The sequence below is a fragment of the Trichechus manatus genome, unplaced genomic scaffold, assembly GCF_000243295.1.
Source record: "Trichechus manatus latirostris isolate Lorelei unplaced genomic scaffold, TriManLat1.0 scaffold00006, whole genome shotgun sequence".
Classification (NCBI taxonomy): Eukaryota; Metazoa; Chordata; class Mammalia; order Sirenia; family Trichechidae; genus Trichechus; species Trichechus manatus.
Genome location: NW_004443942.1, coordinates 23418860 through 23433440, shown reverse-complemented (window position 1 = coordinate 23433440; position 14581 = coordinate 23418860).

The following is a 14581-nucleotide window of genomic DNA, read 5'->3' as shown; positions in this document are numbered from 1 at the left end:
CAATTGAAAACACCATGGCTTCGGTCAGGCCCACCTTAGTCTTCAAGGTGACATGTTTGCTTTTCAACAGTTTTAAGAGGTTTTTTTGCAGCAGATTTGCCCAATGCAATGTGTCCTTTGACTGCTTGACTGCTGCTTCCATTGGTGTTGATTGTGGATAGAAGTAAAATGAAATCCTTGACAACTTCAATTTTTTTCTCTGTTTATCATGATGTTGCTTATTGTTCCATGTTGTAAGGATTTTTGTTTTCTTTATGTTGAGGTGTAATCTACACTGAAGTCTGTAGTCTTCGATCTTCATCAGTAAGTGCTTCAAGTCCACTTCACTTTCAGTAAACAAGGTTGTGTCATCTGCATAAGGCAGGTTGTTAATGAGTCTTCTTCCAATCCTGATGGCTTGTTCTTTTACATATAGTCCATCTTCTTCGATTATTTGCTCAGCATCCAGATTGAATAAGTATGGTGAAAGGATAGAACCATGACACACATCTTTCCTGATTTTAAGCCACGCAGTATGCCTTGTTCTGTTCGAACGACTGCCTTTTGATCTATGTACAGGTTCCTCATGAGCACAATTAAGTGTTTTGGAATTCCCATTCTTCATAATGTTATCAATAATTTGTTATGATCCACACAGTTGAATGCCTTAGCATAGTCAATAAAACACAGGTAAACATCTTTCTGGTATTTCTGCTTTCAACCAGCATCCATCTGACATCAGCAATGATATCCCTCATTCCATGTCCTCTTCTGAATCTGCCTTGAATTTCTGGCAGTTTCCTGTCAATGTACTTCTGCAGCTGCTTTTGAATGATCTTCTGCAAAATTTTACTTATGTGTGATATTAGTGATATTGCTTGATAATTTCACATTTGGTTGGATCACCTTTTTATGGAATAAGCTTACATATGGATCTCTTCCAGTTGGTTGGCCATGTGGCTGTCTTCCAAATTTTGTGGCATAGATGAGTGAGCACGTCCAGCGCTGCATCCGTTTGTTGAAACATCTCAACTGCTATTCTGTCAATTTCTGGAGCCTTGTTTTTTGCCAATGTCTTCAGTGCAGCTTGCTCCTCTTCCTTCAGTACCATTGGTTCCTGATCATATGCTACCTCCTGAAATGGTGGAACATTGACAAAATTTTTTTTGGTATAGTGACTTTATGTATTCCTCCCATCTTCTTTTGATGTTTCCTGTGTCATTTAATATTTTCCTTGTAGAATCCTTCAATATTGCAATTCGGGGCTTGAATTTTTTCTTCAGTTCTTTCAGCTTGAGAAATGCTGAGCGTGCTCTTCTCTTTTGGTTTTCTAACTCCAGGTCTTTGCACATGTCATTGTAATACTTTACTTTGTCCTCTCGAGTTGCCCTTTGAAATCTACTGCTCAGCTCTTTTACTTCATCATTTCTTCCATTTGCTTTAGCTACTCTAAGAGCAAGTTTCAGAGTCTCTTCTGACATCCATTCTGGTCTTTTCTTTCTTTCCTGTCTTTTTAATGACTTCTTGGTTTCTTCTTGTATGATGTCCTTGATGTCATTCCACAACTCGTCTGGTGTTCAGTCATTAGCACTCAACGTGTCACATCTATTCTTGAGATGGTCTCTAAATGCAGGTGGGATATACTCAAGGTCGTACTTTCGCTCTCATGGGCTTGTTCTAATTTTCTTCAGTTTCAACTTGAACTTGCATATGAGCAATTGATGGTCTGTTCCACAGTCAGCCCCTGGACTTTTTCTCACAGATGATATTGAGCTTTTCCATTGTCTCTTTCCACAGATGTAGTCAATGTGATTCCTGTGTATTCCATCTGGTGAAGTCTATGTGTATAGTCACTGTTTATGTTGTTGAAAAAAAGGTATTTGCAATGAAGAAGTCGTTGGTGTTGCAAAATTCTATCATTAAATCTCTGGCATCCTTTCTATCACCAAGACCATATTTTCCAACTACAGATCCTTCTTTGTTTCCAACTTTCGAATTCCAATCACCAGTAATTATCAATGCATCCTGATTGCATGTTTGATGAATCTTCGGTTTCTTCATCTTTAACCTTAGTGGTTGGTGCATAAATTTGAATAATTAACTGGTCTTCCTTGTAGGCATGTGGATATTATTCTATCACTGACAGCACTGTACTGCAGGATAGATCCTGAAATGTTCTTTTTGATGATGCATGCAACACTATTCCTCTTCAAGTTGTCATTCCCAGCATAGTAGATCATATGATTGTCTGATTCAAAATGGCCAATACCAGTCCATTTCAGCTCACTAATGCCTAGGATATCGATGTTTATGCATTCCATTTCATTTTTGAAGATTTCCAGTTTTCCTAGATTCATACTTGGTTCGTTCCACATTCTGACTATTAATGGATGTTTGCAGCTGTTTCTTCTCATTTTGAGTCATGCCACACCAGCAAATGAAGGTCCCGAAAGCTTGACTCCATCCACATCATTAAGGTCCACTCTACTTTCAGGAGGCAGCACTTCCCCAGTTGTCTTTTAAGTGTCTTCCAACCTGAGGGGCTCTTCTACTGATACTATATCAGACAATATTCTTCTGCTATTCATAAGGTTTTCACTGGCTAATTCTTGTCAGAAGTAGACCGCCAGGTCCTTCTTCCTAGTCTGTCTCAGTCTAGAAGCTCAGGTAAAACCTATCTGCCGTGGGTGACCCTGCTGGTATTTGAATACCAGTAGCATAGCTTCCAGCATCAGAGCAACACGCAAGCCTCCACAGTACAACAAACTGACAGACTCGTGGGGGACTTCCTGCCTGGTTAACACCAAATCATCTTTCAAGTCCAGCTCAAATGTTGCTTCCCCTGTTACATCTTCCACCTGACTGTCTGCCTGGCAGAACTGACCCCACGCTTCTTTATGCTCTTACTCCAGCATCTGCATTCAGCAGAGGGCCTGTGATGTGCCTGCCAGGATTGTGCCAGGCACATGAAGACAGAGATAAATTATAAATAGTTCCTGGCCTCAAGAAGCTCACAGTCTGGGGAAGCAGGATGTAAGTGACTAACTGCAATAGCATTTGTAGGCATCACAGTATTAATCTGTATGCAGAACAGTAGGGGCAAAGAGGAGAGAATGGGCCTTGCTACATGGAGGTGGTAGGAATACTGTGATAGGAAGTAAAGGAACTCATTGAGCAGTTGGGGTAGCACGTAGGTAGGGAAAGACAAGGTGAATAAAGAAACCATCCCTTCCCATCTGCCTCCTTCCCTAGTTACACTGGGGCTAGAAGTGGTTGCGTTTCCCCATTTTTCCTGTGGGTCAAGATCTTCCTTTACATCACACCCTGATTCCATTCATGGCAGATGTTATGTCTTGCCATTCATATTTTCCAGGCCTGACTCTGGATGTATTCATGGGAGCTTAAGGACTTTAGAAGATCATTTCTTTCTCCACAAAACTTGGCTTCAAGATTATGGCCTTGTTGAAACTCAGAAGTCTCATTTTGAAAGTCAGAATTGAAAATCAATTATTTTCTTTGCAATCCTATTGAGCAAAACCCATGTTCTCCAAGGCAAATAGATGTCCCAGCAAAACAGAAGGGAAGTTACACAAATAGAAATGTAAAAGAGAGAACCTTTTTACTTAACATCCCTGGACTTCCATTTTTGTCAGTAAGGCAGTCTAGATAACTTGGAGATTAAATACTGTCACAGATTTTTTTTTTTTTTTTTCCCCGCTCCTTCCCTCAAGAGGTAGAATCTATTTCTTCAGTCTAGGCTGGTCTTATGACTTGCTTTGGCAAATATAATATGGTGGAAGTACCTATGTCTTAAGAAGCATCGCTGTTTCCACTTTTGCTCTCTTGGAGCCCTCAGCCATCATGTAAACAAGTTCTGGCTGTCTTGCTGGAGAAGCTAAGAGGAGAGAAAAATCCCTGAAGAGGGTCAGTGGGCCAAATTCTGCCTGTCACCTTGTTTTGTAGCCATGCCCATTCATTTATGTATTGTCTATGGCTGCTTTCACACTATGGCAGCAGAGTTCAGAAGTTGTTAGTACATAAGAAATTAGAAATCAGTAGTAAAAAGATAATAATCCTATATGTCTATGAGTTTAAAAATACACTTCTAAAATGACTTATGGATCAAAGAAGAAATAATAATGATGAATTAGTAATTATGTAAGTTTACATAGCTGAAGTTACCAGCTGAAGTTTACCTAGAAGGAAATTCATGGCCCTAAATGCTTAAAATAGATGAGAAGAATGTGTCAAACGAAAGAAGCTAAACATCCAACTTAGTAGTTAGAAAAATAATCAAAAGAAAGCAGAAGACAGAAAATTATAAAGACAGGAAATTAATTTTAAAAAAACAACATGAATATAATCATCAAAGCAAATGTCTGGGTTTTGGAGGAAAAATCTAATAAATTAGATGAATCTCTAGCAAGATTAATGAGCAAGAGAGCCTGAAGAAACAATGTAGAAATAAAATGAAGGACATAACCACAGATTTTACAGAGATTAAACGTATAATAAGAGGATCTGGTGAACAACTTGTATTCAGTTGTCTATTGCTGTCATAATAAATTACCCCAAACTTAGTGCTTTAAACAACGCAAATCTATTATCTTAACAATTCTGTAGGTCAGAAGTTTGACACAGGTCTCACCTGGCTGAAACCAAGCTGTCAGTAGGGCTGCTTTCCTTTCTGGAAGCTCTTGGGGAGGATTTGTTTCCTTGCTCATTTGGGTTGTTGGTAAAAGTCAGCTCCTTGTAGTTGTAGGACTGAGATCCCTGTTTTCTTGCTGGCTGTCAGCTGAGGGCCATTCTCTGCTTCTAGAGGCCACCCACATTCCTGTCTTGTGGCCCCCTTTCTCCATCTTCAAAGCCAGCAACAGCGAGTATTTCTCATGTTGCATCTCTCTGACCTTTCTTCCTTCATTGCATCTCTCTCTCTCTCTCTAACCACAGCCAGGAATAATCCTCTGCTTTTAAGGACTCATGTGATTAGACTGGGTCCACCTGGATAATCTAGAATAATTTCCTCATTTCAAGGTTCGTATCCTTAATTACATCTGCAAAGACTCTTCTATCAACTAAAGCACCATATTCACAGGTTCTGGGGATTAAGATGCGGACATCTTGAGGAGGTCATTATTCTGCCTACCACACAACTCTAAACTATGAAATTATAAAATTGGATGAAATGGGTAAATTCCTAGAAAAACGTTACTTATTAAAACTGACTCAAGAAGAACTGTAGAAGACCAGTTCTATAACTATTAAGGAAATGTAGTGAGTAGTTACAAATATTCCCACAAAGAATATGCGAGGTTCAGATGGTGTTACAGGTTAGTGCTGCCAAACATTCTAGGAATAGATGAATTCAAACCTTACACGAATACTCCTGGATGATAAAAACTAGAGGAAACACTCTCCAAATAATCTTATAAGGCTAGCCCAAGTATGGTGGTTTTAAAACATGTCACAGTTTCTTTGACACTCCTCCCCTGGATCCTGTTGTGACTTTTTCAATAAACAGGAAGTGGCAGAAGTGGTGCTGTGTGACTTCCAAGGCTAGGTTAGAAAAGGTCATGTAGCTTCTACCGGTTTCTTTCAGGACACTTGCTCTGGGAGTCTTCAGCTACCATTTAAGATATCCATCTACCCTGAATCTGCCACTTTGGAGAGACCACATGGAGAGACCACTAGGAGATAGAAAGAGACACTCAGAAGTCCCAGATTTATTATCCCAGCTCTTTGAGTCTTCCCAGGTCAGGTGCCAGACATGTGAACGAGAAAGCCTTTAATGAATCCAGCCCCAGCCACCGTATGACTGCAACCAAGTGTGATACCCTAAGTGAGAACCACCTAGTTGAGCCCAGTCTACCCCTAGAACCATGAGAGATAATAATAAATGATTGCTTGTTGTTTTACACCACTAAATTTGGGGTAGTTTGTTATGTAGCAACAGATAATCAGAGCAAATTATTATGCAACAAGAGATAACCAAAACAACAGTCTTCATACCAAAATCAAAGACAGAAGAGAAAGGAAAATGGCAGGATAATCTAGAAACAAAATATTGGCAAACTGAATCCAGCCATGTGTAAACAAAGCTAATGCATTATGACCAAGCTGGGTTTATGTCAGGAATGCAATATCAGAATACTGATTAAAGAAATTGACCCTCCTAACAGATTAAAGGAGAAAACCCATGTCTTAGTTATCTAGTATATAACAGAAATACTGCAAGTAGGTGGCTTTAAGAAACAGAAATTTATTGTCTCACAGTTAGGAGGCTAGAAGTCTGAATTCAGGGTGCTGGCTCTAAGGGAAGTCTTTCTCTCTTTGTCATTTCTGGAGGAAGGTCCTTGTCTCTTTTAGCTTCTGCTCCTGGGAGATCTTCATGTGACTTGGCATCTCTCTTCCCCTATCTCTGCTTCTTCACTTGCTTGTTTAATCTCTCTTACATCTCAAAAGAGATTGACTTAAGACACATCCTACACTAATACTGACTCATTGATATAACAAAGACAACCCATTCCCAAATGGGATTATAACTGCAGGTATAGAGGTTAGGATTTACACCACATATTTTAGGGGCACACAATTCATTCCATAGCAACCCATATGATCATTTTAGTAGATGCAGGAAAAAGCATTCAATAAAATTTAATGTCTATGGTTTTTAAAAATCTCAAGTTAGGAATCAAGGGAATTTCCGTAACCTGATAATGGACATTCTCAAAAAAAGAAAAGGAAAAGGTACTATCATAAACATTATTCTTAAGAGTGAAATGTTGAGAACACTCCCTTTAAGATGAGGAGCAAGACAAGAAACTTGTGACAGAAAGTATTAGTACAGTACAGCATGGTAAAGACTGGAAACAAACCAAAACTGTCGTTATTTGCAGATGATTTAATTGTCTACTTAGAAAACACATATTTTAGAATTTGAGAGTTTAGCAATTACTGGATGCAAAAACACTGTACAAAAGTCAATTGTACCTTTAAATACCAACAAGTTAAAATATGTAATTTTTAAAAATACTATTTATAATATCAAGAAAAAATATAATGTAGGTAGGTAAACAGATAGGTAGGTAGGTAGATAGACAGACAGATAGATAGGAAGATAGATAAAATGATGAAGCAAATGTGGTAAAATGTTAGCATTTGGGAAACTTGAGTGAATGGAATTCTTTGTAATACTTTTGCAACTGTTCTTAAGTCTGAAATTATTTTAAAAGAAAAAGTTTTAAAATATAAGACCTTCTGTTCATCAAAAAAATTCCCTGAGGTGAGTAAAAAGCAAGCTTCAAATTGAAAATATATTAACACATATAACTGACAAAGAGTTAGTATCCATAAGATATAAAGAACTTCTGCAAATTGATATGAAAAAGAAACCCAGAAGAAAAAGCAGAAGAGTTTAACAGACAGCTCATAGAAAAGAAAGCACAAATACCCATAAATCTATAAAAACTTGCCTAAACTTATTAGTCATCAGTAAATGTACATTAAAATTACAGTAAAAATACCATTTTGCACTCACCAGAATGGCAAAAATTTACAAACTGGTCAATATCAAGATGGAGAGGTTGTAGAACAATGGAAACGCTAACCCACTGCTTATGAAAATTAAAATTGGTACAGTCTCTTTGGTAAACACTTTGACATTACCAAGATGAACATACAATATCCTAGACTCTAGCAATTCCACTATAGATATTTGCCCTAGAAAAACTCTTACACATGTGCACCAACAGATATGCACAGGAATGTTCATAGCAACGCTGTTAGTAAAGCCAGAAGCAATCCAAATTCCTATCAGCAATCAAATGGATAAATAAATTATGACATATTTCTACACTGGAAAGACACATAACAGTAAAATTGAATAAACTATAGCTACATGAATCAACTGGGATGAATCACTAAAATATGTTAAAGAATCAAGTCACGGGAGGATATATAATGCATCATTCCATTATATAAAGATATAAAGTACAAAACTAGGTAAAACTAATGGTTTGTGTGTGTGTGTTTGTATACATTTGTATGTATGTATGATAAAGAAAAAGGAACAAGGGACCTCAAACAAAACGGTGACAATCTTCTGTTTCATAAGCTAAGTGGTAAATACTTGGAAGTTCGTTTTATTATTCTCTAAACTGCATATATGCCTATACATACTTTGTATGTATCATATATTTCACAATAAAAAAATGTATGAACACCTAAATATCTACGGCAGCTAACTTTGGGGTTAGGTTAAGATTCTTAACTTTTCTAAGCTATGAAATAGACAAGAACACCTATTTCATCGGACAGTTTATAAGCATTAAGTGAAGTAATTGACATATTAAATATCTAACATTCAGTAGGCTCATCAATAGATGGTAGCTTTTTAAAAACTGGCACCCCTAATATCACACGTAAGCAAAATTTTGCTGAAGATCATTCAAAAATGGTTGCAGCAGTACATCGACAGGGAATTTCCAGACATTCAAGCTGGGTTCAGAAGAGGACGTGGAACAAGAGATTTTATTGCTGTTGTCAGATGGACCTTGGCTGAAAGCAGAGAAAACCAGAAAGATGTTTACCTGTGTTTTATTGACTATGTAAAGGCATTCGACTGTGTGGATCATAACAAATTATGGATAACATTGTGAAGAATGGGAATTCCAGAACATGTAATGGTGAAGAACCTGCACATACACCAAGAGGCAGTTGTTCCAACAGAACAAGGGGATACTGAATGGTTTAAAATCAGGAAATGTGCTTGTCAGGGTTGTGTTCTTTCACCATATTTATTCAATCTGTATGCTGAGCAAATAATCAGACAAGCTGAACTATATGAAGACGAATGCAGCATCAAGATTGGAAGAAGACTCATTAACAACCTGCATTATGCAGGTGACACAACCTTGCTTGCTGAAAGCGAAGAGGACTTGAAGCACTTACTGATGAAGATCAAAGCCACAGCCTTCAGTGTGGATTACACCTCAACATAAAGAAAACAAAAATCCTCACAACTGAACCAATAAGCAACATCATGATTAATGGAGAAAATACGGAAGTTGTCAAGGATTTCATTTTACTTGTATCCATAATCAACACCCATGGATGCAGCAGTCAAGAAATCAAATGACCTGTTGCATTAGGTAAATCTGCTGCAAAAGACCTCTTTAAAGTGTTAAAACGCAATGATGTCACTCTGAGGACTATGGTGGGTGTCTTAGTTATCTAGTGCTGCTATAACAGAAATACCACAAGTGGATGGCTTTAACAAAGAGAAATTTATTCTTTAACAGCCTAGTAGGCTAGAAGTCTGAATCCAGGGTGGCAGCTCCAAGGGAAGGCTTTCTCTCTCTGTTGACTCTGGAAGAAGGTCCTCATCATCAATCTTTCCCTGGTCTAGGAGCTTCTCACTGCAGGGACCCCAGGTCCAAAGGACGCACTGTGCTCCTGGCACCACGTTCTTGGTAATATGAGGTCCCCCTGTCTCTCTGTCAGCATCTCTCTTTTGCATTTCAAAAGAGATTGATTCAAGATACAACCTAATCTTGTAGATTGAGTCCTGCCTCATTAACATAACTGCCTCTAATCCTGCCTCAGTAACATCATAGAGGCAGGATTTGCAACACAGAAAAATCACATCAGATAACATAATGGTGAACAATCACACAATACTGGGAATCATGGCCTAGCCAAGTTGACACACATTTTTGGGGAACATAATTCAATCCATAACAGTGGGCCTGACCCAAGCCATGGTGTTTTCAATCACCTCATATGCATTCGAAAACTGGACAATGAATAAGGAAGACCAAAGAAGAATTGATGCCTTTGAATTATGGTGTTGGTGAAGAATACTGAATATACCATCGACTTCCAGAACAAACAAACGTGTCTTGGAAGAAGTGCAGCCAGAATGCTCCTTAGATGCAAAGATGGTAAGACTTCATCTCACGTACTTTGGACATGTTATTAGGAGGGACCAGTCCCAGGGGAAGGACATCGTACTTGGTAAAGTAGAGGGTCAGTGAAAAAGAGGAAGACCCTCAAGGAGATGGATTGACACAGTGGCTGCAACAATGGGTTCAAACATAAGAACGATTGTGAGGATGGCACAGTATTGGGCAGTGTTTCGTTCTGTTGTACATAGGGTTGATATGAGTCAGAACTGACTCGACAGTACCTAACAACAACAACAACCCCCAACAGAGTAACTAGAAAGTTTTAAACACACTTTAAAGTGTTCTTTTCTTGATTATATTGATGCCAGCCAACCAGCAGCTCTCCCAGAGAGCCCTCATCATTCGCGGTATTTTTATGTGGGGGTATGATCATTCTTATTTCCAGCACCACGGCTCCTACCAGGTCCTGCATCCTTCTGCTTCCTGGGAGCACCAGAAGGGTTTCTGTTTCATTAGCATCAGTGCAGCTCTGCTGAAAGAACGCCAACCTATTATTTAGTCTTGTTTTTAAAAATATACACTGTGTGCCTAGAATTGTCTCTCATTAGCAAGAAATAACAGTAATGATTCTCAGTACTTAACATTCAGGAAGACTTTCCTTTTTCAAAACATATTTTGTAAATTCCTTGTACTCTTGAAAATTAAATAAATGTAGCATGAGCTGAGGCCAGAGCTGCCCTGATCAGGGAATGTCCTTGGTTGGATTTGATCCCAGAATCCTGGCTTCAGGAAGATACTGATGAGAGGTCTGTAGCTCTTTTCACCTGACTCGCCAACTAGATTGTGAGCCTAGCAGACCAGGACTACATCTTACTCGTTTAACATCCCTGGTGCCAGGCTAAGAAGCCCTGGTGGCACAGTGGTTAAGCACTCGACTGCTAACCAAAAGGTTGGGGGTTTGAATCTACCAACGACTCCACAGGAGAAAAATGTGGCAGTCTGCTTCCATAAAGATTTACAGCCTTGGAAACCCTATGGGGAAGTTCTACTGTGTCCTATAGGGTCACTAGGAGTTGGAATTGACTTGATAGCAATGAGTTTGGTTTTTGGTAGCCCAGCATACAGTAGGTACTCAAAAAATGTTTGCTGAACTGAAACAAATTGCTTGAGAAAAACTGTTGATGGCCAATGTCTACAGGTACATCCAAGCACCTATTTGAAGGTCAGCAGCAGCTTTTTATATCTTTATGTGATACCTGGTGCCATGAATTAATTACTTACAAGGTTTAACTAGTTGTTTAACTAAAAGATCAATTAATCTGAGGACTGGGAACTACAGATTACTTGTAAGCAGAAATCGAACAAAGCATCACAGTGGCTGAAGTATGTCTATAAATGGACTTGGGAGTTGAAGGGAGTGAGGGCTGTGGTGCTGATGTCTAGAACGAGGAGTCTCTACCTGACTTGGCTATTTCTGTCCTTGAGGGAAGCTATCTTCCGGCAATCACTGAGGAGTCCTGTCAGCACTTGTAAATCATTTCCATGGTTCCAAGAGCAGCCTCTGCTGAGAGACCCAGCCCTCTTCCCAATATCAGAATTCCTCAGATGAGTCAGGAGCTTGGGCTTATTCATTTACTTTGAACTCTGCATATGGCTAACTAGACTGAGAGCCTGGTGAAAAAAAACTTTCCTTGTTAAATCTGAATCAATGAGGAGCCCACTTTACTTTCAACTCAGACTGAAAACCAGAGTCCTAAGTGGAAAGTGCTGACTGACTTAAGTTGGTCAAGGTACACGTCTGAAGCTGGGGTGGGGTCAGCTCCCCCATGTGTGGCAGGGGTATGTTTCCAAATAAAAATTAGAGTACTGTTACCAAGAGTTAAGCATTCCTGTGTAGTGTAAACAGTTAAGCGCTCAGTTATTGACCAAAAGGTTGGCAGTTTAAATCCACCCATCGGCACCTTGGAAGAAAGTCTTGGTGATCTACTTCCAAAGATCAGAGCCACTGAAAATCCTATGAAGCATAGCTCTACTCTGTAACACATGGGGTCTCCGTGAGTTGGAATCAACTTGACAGCAACTGGAGTTTGGTTTTCCAAGCATTACCCAAAAGGGCCAAAGTCCACTACCATAACTGGATGTGTGTCTAAAGATGAGCAATACGGGGTGGGGAGAGTTGGGGTCATGGTTCTGAATGGTAACTCATCAGAGAGGGAACACAGCCTAATGGAGCTCTGAGGCCCAAGGCAACCACTAACTTGTTATGTGAACTTGAACCAATCACATCTTTGGATCGCCATTGTCTCCTCTGTGAGAGGAGAGGGCTGGGCTAGGTGATACCAAAGCCTTCTCCAAGTCCTAGCACTCTACAGATCTCGTATTTTTCATTCTGGATTGTCACCTGAGCAGATAAAGAGAGAAAAATTACTAACTAACTCTGGGAGCACCCTGGAAGTGGTTCTTTTGAACAACAAATATGAGCTTGTTTCTTGTCCCTTTCTTTCTTAAACATGAGGATGTGAGGGAGCTGCTTCATTACGATCAAATTATTTGTGGTTCCTTTTGTGCAATTTCTAATGGCAATGGTATTCTTAAGCTTCATTTGAAAATTTGGGTATTTCAAGTGTCTCTCTAAGCTTTTCCCAGAACTTCTGAGAAATGTGACTTGTTCACATTTGCTAAACTGGGCAAAAATGTTATAGGAAGGAAAAAGCTAGTAATAAACTGAATTAATTAATTTGCTTTCTTGTAGAGCATTGACTGTGTCTTATTCAGTTTTGTATTCTTGATATCTACCACCAAAATTAAAAACTAAACTATTGCCATCAAGTCTATTCAGACTCATGGCAACCCTATTTGTTACAGACAGGTCCAATGGCTGTGATCTTTAGGGACCAGATCACCAGGTGTTTCTTCCAAGGCACTTCTGGTTGGGTTCAAACAGCCAACCTTTTGGTTAGTAGTCAAGAGCTTAACCATTTACACCACCCAGGGACTCCTTGGTATCTACCACTCATTGCCCTTGAGTTGATTCTGACTCATAGTGACCCTATAGGACAGAGTAGAACTGACCCATAGGGTTTCTAAGGTTGTAAACTTTATGAAGCAGACTACCACCTCTTTCTCCCATGGAGCAGCTGGTAGGCTCAAACCGCTGACCTTTTGGTTAACAGCCAAGTGCTTAGCCATTGCTCCACCAGGGCTCCTTGGTGCCTGGCATATAGTGAGCCATTCCATTGAGTCAGCAGGTACTTAATGAGCACCTATTATCTGCCAGGTGCCTTGCCAGGCCCTGAGGATACAATGACAGATGAGACAGAGTTCTGGTCCTCGAGGAATTTCTGGTCAAATAGAGAGACAGACAAGTAAACAGATAAATATGATAGTAGTGTAACTGCTAGGAGAGGAATAAGAACACGGAATGGCAGAAAGAGCTCGCAGCTCAGACTTGGGTAATCAGGGAAAACTTCGTGGAGGTGACATCTAAGTGGACACCTAGAGCTTGAATAGGAGTTGTCCAAGCAAGAAGTGCCATCTGGCTGGGGATCCCATTGAAATGTAGCACAACAAGAAGAGAGAGAGACAGAATTCAGATCATGAAGGGCCTTGCTATCTTAACAGAAGTCACCTTAAGGGCAGTGGATGTCAGCTGTGGGTTTTAAGCATAAGAGTAAATACATATGCTCTGATTAGTAAATGCTCATGTATTTTATGCATGGAAATTTCTTCACCTTAAAATACAGGGATTGGATTATATCCCTTCTAGTTATGACATTCTGTGAGTCTCTAAGTTTCCACTATGATTCGGGTCAAAGTCTCTTGATTTTTACCTCCAGTTGCCTTGTCTCACCAGTGGCAGAGGTTGCCCTGAGCAGAGTAATGGAATAAACAGCACATGTGGTCTCTCTCCCCTCCACCAGACAGATGAACGCATTTCATTACAGAGGGTGAGATGGCTTCCTTTGTGACCAGCTTTGCTTCAATCCATTCATCAGCCAATTAACAGTGGCTGAAAGCCACTTATCGGGAGGGCTCCTGCCCTTATCACTATCACTGGCTGCAAATAAACATCGACTTTATGCCGAGTTTCCATATTTAACCAAGTTTAAGTAACTCCTGATACTTTCAGTACATGATATTTGCACTTCAGAATTTTTGTTGTGATCCTTCCTGTCATTGTGTTTTCAAAGAAAGGAAGCTTCAAAGTGAGTTCTGCAGAAGGCAAGAGTCTCTTAGACTCTAAAAACAGTATCGACAAAAAAAAAAACAGATCAGGACGATGCAGTTTTATTTTTATTCAAAAGGTCGGTGCCTCATGTAAAAGCTGTAACATCAATAAAGGATGAGATGCATAAATGATATATCAAAGGAAAAAAAACTCAGTCCTCTGAGGACCAGGAAAATCCTTCTTTCTGAGCTGGATTGCACAATATAAAAGCTTAATACTACCCACAAATTCATTACTTGATGATGAAAAAGAATGTTGCTCTAGACTAAGAGCTCAGCTGCTAATTAAAAGGCCCACAGTTCGAATCCACCAGGAGCTCCTCAGAAACCCTGTGGGGCAGTTGTACTCTGTCCTATAGGGTCGCTATGAATTGGAATCCACTTGATGGCGGTGGGTTTCTTTTCTTTTCTTTTCTTTTTTTTTAATTAAGTGGTGTGGGTGCAAATTCTGGGCCTCCAAAGTTAAAAAT